The following is a 6000-nucleotide window of genomic DNA, read 5'->3' on the forward strand; positions in this document are numbered from 1 at the left end:
AAGGGTAATCCTCTTGTGCAATTACCTCCTCCTGTAATTAATTTGTTGCTTGAAGGAACAAAACTAAATGATTTTTAGTTTTATTTTGAAATAAACTGTTCTTTGCAACTTCTTTTGCAGAAACTAGAATGAGCTGATTTTCCTCTGGATTGTATTGTTCTTTCTTAGCATTGTGTGCTTGGTAAATTATATTAGCACAGCATGAAGTTGGCACAAGATATGTGATGCAGTCTCAACTGTAAAATCAAAACAGTTTGGTTAGAAGAATAAAGGATATTGCCTCCACCCCCCTTATCCACAATATTCAGGGAAGAGGAAAATCATAGCTTGGCTATGTTTCCTAATTTGTCATTAAAATATATAGATATATTCTACAGCAAATTCCTTTTGACTGATGCTAAATGCCTGACTAATTCTGTAGGCTGAGATCAGAAGTGACAAATCTACAAAATTTGCATTAAGTCAGTTTTAATATGACATATATTGTACTTTCTTTTCCTGGATCAGAATCACCTCAAAGACATTAAAGAGTTTTGCTCAACAAATTCTAAGAGTCCTGCTTATTGTATAGACTGGGTGGCCAATAAAGAAATCCAAGATAATTGATTCAGGATCTAGCCCTGATATATGGCCTGTCAAGAGGAACAACTTCAATACTTTTTCAGGGTAGGACCTCTTTACTGTGCCTCACTGCATAAATTTGGCCAAGACACTAAATCCACTGAAGAGGTATGTTGACAAGAAACACCCTTTTTGCTACTTCCATAAGCCAACTCTGGATTTCAGATAAATTCAGAAGCCCTGAAGGAAAAGATTTCCATTAAAATACCAACATTTTCTTTTGGATCAATTCGATGTTAAATAAGTGTTTTTCTTGTTCAAGATTTCAATGGACAAGAGCGTTGGATATAATGAAATGTCAAGCAAAAAGCATTAAAGGAGCTTTTTATCATTTTTATTGAAGTTGTCTCTGAAACCCTCTACTCTATTATTAAATCTACCTTCAAAACTTACATAGTGATTATTTCACATGGCAGAGCTTCCTCCATATTGAATATCATAAAAATGTAGTTAACTTAGAGGGACACTCCATCTTATCTTGCTCATCCTACCAGTGAGCAAAATTTTCTGCAACAGATTTAGAAAACCATTAGCTGAAGTTACCCATGGCACCAAACCTTAAATTCAGCTGTTTTACCCCTGAGAGAAGCTCATGCTAGAGAAACCTGGAATTTTATTGAGACCTTTGATACCCTTCTTTCAATATCTTAAACATCCATGCATAATTATAAAGCAGGGTAGGGCAGAGGAGTCCCAGATTTGAGGGAAACAAAGTGAGGATTTGGCTTCATTTTAGGTAACAATCCATAAAGCAGCTTCCTGACTTTGGGCAGGGGAACAAAGGTGAGTGAGCCAATGGCCCTAAGCAAGCAGCTGCCTTCCCACATATGAACACACACATGGTGCTTCTTCCCAAAAGAGAGTAGCCTGTGAGGTTTTTCTTGGTCAGGAAGACTCCAAGAAGTCCTTGTCAAAACTCCAAGAGTTTTGGCACTAGCAATAAGGATGTTAGGGAATAAGTATGGAGAGCAAAAGTGAATGAAATATGAACAAAATTGCCAGGTTTAGTAAGATGCTACAGTAGCTGCAATGTACAGGCAGTGAGGTGAAGAATATTTCTTAACCACCACAGCTGTAAACTGTTGCCAACACTTTAAGTCCACTCAAGCATAAGCAATATGAAAAAAAAAAAGGAAAAGAAAATTAAGGCATGTGTAGTCATAGAGTTACTACTTCTGCAACATGATAGTACATGGTGATAATTTGAGCTTTAAAAAAAGAAAGGAAAGCAATTAATATTATAAACTCAGTGGATTGGAGATATCTAAACCATAAAAGGCCTTCAGATTCAATGAATTCTCAGAACAGCTAAAGAGTACATTGAAATGCTCTAGAATTTCCTAGGTGTCTCAATCTCTTTCTTTTTTTGATAGCACGCTCCGAGAAAACCAAAGACTCAATTGTTTTGACAGTCTGGTCCTTATTTTTAAACCTCAGCTTATTCACTAGAGAGGAACAATTAACCTTCCAGTACAAGTACCAATTCATATACTTAAGAAATTGCAATGAATGAATGATGTGCAGTCTGAAATTAGACCACACATAGGTTTTAAGCTCTTGAATAGAATAATGAAGGTAATTACTAGTATAGAAAGACATTCACTGAGAGAGCCTGCTGAACTGATTGTACCAGTCTAGCCACAAGAATAGCCTCCTCATTATGTATTGTAATATAGCACAAGAAGCTGGCATCCAGTGAAATAGACAACTGCAATACAAAATACTTCTAAAAGATGTAACTTTTCTGGAGACCTGCTTTCAGACTACATTCCTTTCTATTAACCTGTAAAGCAATATGGTCAAATAGCATAATTAAGCAAATGGGATAAGAGATCTGACAAATGCCTTCAGTCCCATGGCAGTTTACTGTAACTTACTTGGCAAGAAACATGGAGAGCTTAGCTAATATCTAGAGTCCAGGTTGGATTTTCATCAGCACAGCTAGTCAGGGTATTTCCAAAAGGACTTCACCAAACTTGGCAGGAGCTATACGTACTGCAGGGACTACCATCAGTGAAGGCATTTTTGTCATTCAGGAATCACTTCATGCTGCTGATGTGAATGTTTTTAGAAGGCTTAGACTGATTTTTTTCTTTTTGTCTTGTCTTAGAGCAGCACTTGCCAACAGTGTTATGCCTCAATCAGGGGGAGTTTGGAAAAAAAAGTTCCATATCTGTTTATTTGCAAGACTTTTGCAGAAGATTAGCTACAGTTGCATACAAAACCCTGAGGAATTTTGTGTCAAAAGGAGATCTAATAAAATACACACTGAATTTCGAATTCAGGCAAATACATCTTTACCTTCCCTAAGAGGGTAAATAAAGTTGCTGTCGCAGCAGAATGTGTTGGTGTTCTATTTCAGAGTTATATGTAGAGAGACAAATGTTGTCTTTGCAGAGGCTTCAATAGTAAGCTGTCCAGAAGACAGAAAAATAGAACTTATGTGGGGCTTCACACACACACAAATTTAAATTGCAAAGAACCTGTAGAAAAGTGGCTACATTTCAATTTTAAGTAGAAAAATCAATTCCACAGACTAGACAATTATTCCCATAGGGTGAAGGCTGGAATATTTTCTATATTTTCATGCAATATTTTCTAAACTTCTGTTATTGTTCTGAAAGAGGACAGGGGACAGAAATGCTTCAGCATATGTTTGATATTGTTAATAATGATGAAGAAACTGAAGAACATACCACATTAGTGCATTCTGATGGACTCTGTCGGCATGGGTAGGGTACTAGTTTGACTAGAAGTCCAAATCCTGGCCTACCCTAATAAGTATGAGGAATTTAATTACTCTCTCTTGTTAAAGGGGGTATGCAAAATTGTCCAAGAGACTGAGATCTCCATACTCAATTCCCAGAGCTAGGTGAGAAAACATTACCTAAAGCATGATCTCTCTGAAACGACATATTAACCAAAACTTAAAAATCTAGAGCAAGGACTAAAAAATATTGAACCAAAGTGACCTTCAAATGAGTAACTGAAACTCTAGATCAGTACCATCAACCAGATAATACAGATCAGTTTAACTTGGTTTAAGATACAACAGCTAGATGTGAGCTATATCCAGACTATTTGACGTGAGTGCAAAATCTGCTGTAATAAAATGAAGTAGAAAGTTTTTGAGGGCAGTAGAAAGTTTTGACACTGTGATTAGCAATTTTCCCTACTGCTGTTTCCACAAATCAAAATGATATGCAATACCTTTTCCTTAAATTAAAGCTCCCCCAGAAGATGCAGTTTAGAAACTTCCTTTTCAGAGGGAGTTACAGAGCATATCAATACCAGGTACCTCCTTTGCTCTGAGCTTTAGATGCTTAATATAAAGCTTCAGATCAACTTACTTGAAAGAGATGTGAAAATCTTTAGATAAACAGAATGGGTAAAAAAAAAAAAAAGAAAATGGATTTCTCCGTTTTTGAAAAGTTGCTTAAAAACCTCACTCTCCAAGTGTCAGACGCTAAGCTACATTTTCATGGATCTCAAATACATTAGACATAGAAATTAAACGCTGAACTTCATCTTTACTTTAGCTAGACTTATTTTCTACTGGTGCTTCTTAGTCACTGTACATTTCTGAGAATCTGACTCCTCATTTGCAGGGCACAATGTCCTTTCTTTTCCCCCTTCATCAGTTCCCACACTGAGTTCCTGGAGGGGAAATCAAACACCAGCAGGCTCACCTGAAGTACACATCTTCAGGCAGTGAGAACCCTGCTCAGCACAAGAAGACAGCAGGACACGCATGGCTGCCTGCCTGAGAAGCGATTTTTAGTTTGCTACAGCACTTTACAGAGTAATAGGCTTTGGGATACCGCTTTGGCTTTGGGCAGTTGGGTTCTGCACCTAAGCTTCACCCTTGGGGGCCAGAGGTGCATCAGCACCTCTTCTCAGCTTGTGCTGCCCTGTCACATTGACTGCACATTTACTGTTCTGGGTGGTAATTTAGTACTACAGGAATACAAATATAAACTATTGATGACAAGGGTTAATATCGCATGTCACACGGTACCAAATTTTTAGATACTATTTGCAGCTTGTGTGCATTTTGCTGACCACTGCTGGGACAAGCCAGGATGGGACAGCCCTGCAAACATGCCAGCATAGCAGAATAGGCAGAGCTGCAGCCCAGTTCATGTACACCAGAGTCAAGCTAGCCATGGAGGAACAGGGTGTGCGGAGGACTAGGACAGGGGAAGATAAGAGCATGCCTACATCCAGGGATGCTACTAGACCAGAGGGAGTGGAAGAGATGATTGTTCTACACATGAACTCAGAGAGAGTAGCTAAAAATGGGCAACCTACATACTTCAACCAAAGCAACAGTCTAAGTATAACTATCAAGGTCTGACTTTTCAAAAGAATGACAAGAAAGAAATTCGTAACTCCTCTCTTTTCCCACCCTGGACAAGATATTTTGGCACCACTGTCAGGAAAAAGGGAGCAGGACGGAAGACAGATTCTAGTCTTTCTTTCATTGGATTTGTAATGGAAATGGCAACTATTGATAAATGTGTTGCCAAACACAAATCTATTTACTTATTTTGGTTCATTTGTCTCCATGGAACCCATCAGAGAAAATTAATCTCCTAGTTGGAAGCAAGCTGTTGTCAGAGCCAAACTCCTCCAGCTTGCCTGCAGGGAATTCCTCGCCTTTCACTATGATTGAAGGCCTGTACCACACTACTGAGCTGCACCTCATTAAATTAGCACTGAACAGACTTCACAGAGCTGCTTCCTTTCTAACACCATGATAGTCAGAACTTGCTGTTGCTGTGAGGAATGAGCTGCTGAATATCACAAAAACATAGACTTTTGCTGCAGCTAGAGTAGCTGTAATTAGAAGACACACAATTAGGTCAATAATTTCAGTACCAAATTTCTCTGCCTCCCTCTCCTTATGAATAAGAAAGAGATAATGTTCTCGTTTTGGTTTCAGCAGCCTGGCTTGCTACTTCTGGTTCCAGATGACTTCCATTAACTTTGAGAAAAACTGGGCACATGAAAACTCTTTGAATTAGACTTGGGTCAGTGTGAAAAACTTCATTAGCAAAGCCTACCTCTTGCAAGAGTACCCACGGATTTTGCATTAAGGCACATATTTAAATACATCTGCAGACTTTATTCCTCCAATTGTGTAGCTTCCAAAAAGATGCTCATCTTTGCAAGCCAGTCTTTCCAAATAAAAGGAAAATAGCCTCATGAACAGTTACTGAAAGCAAGGATAAGGCAAAGCAGTTTCCTGTATCCAAATCCAAGTGTAAAACCTATTGTTTATGGGACTGAGCAGTGCAAAGTAGCAGACAAAAACGTTTTCACTAGTTGCCACTCAATGGGTAGTCTGAGCTTAGAGTGATGTAGCTGAACAGCCTG

This window comes from Manacus vitellinus, unplaced genomic scaffold (genome assembly GCF_001715985.3).
Source record: "Manacus vitellinus isolate BGI_N305 unplaced genomic scaffold, ASM171598v3 scaffold_5_pilon, whole genome shotgun sequence".
Lineage (NCBI taxonomy): Eukaryota > Metazoa > Chordata > Aves > Passeriformes > Pipridae > Manacus > Manacus vitellinus.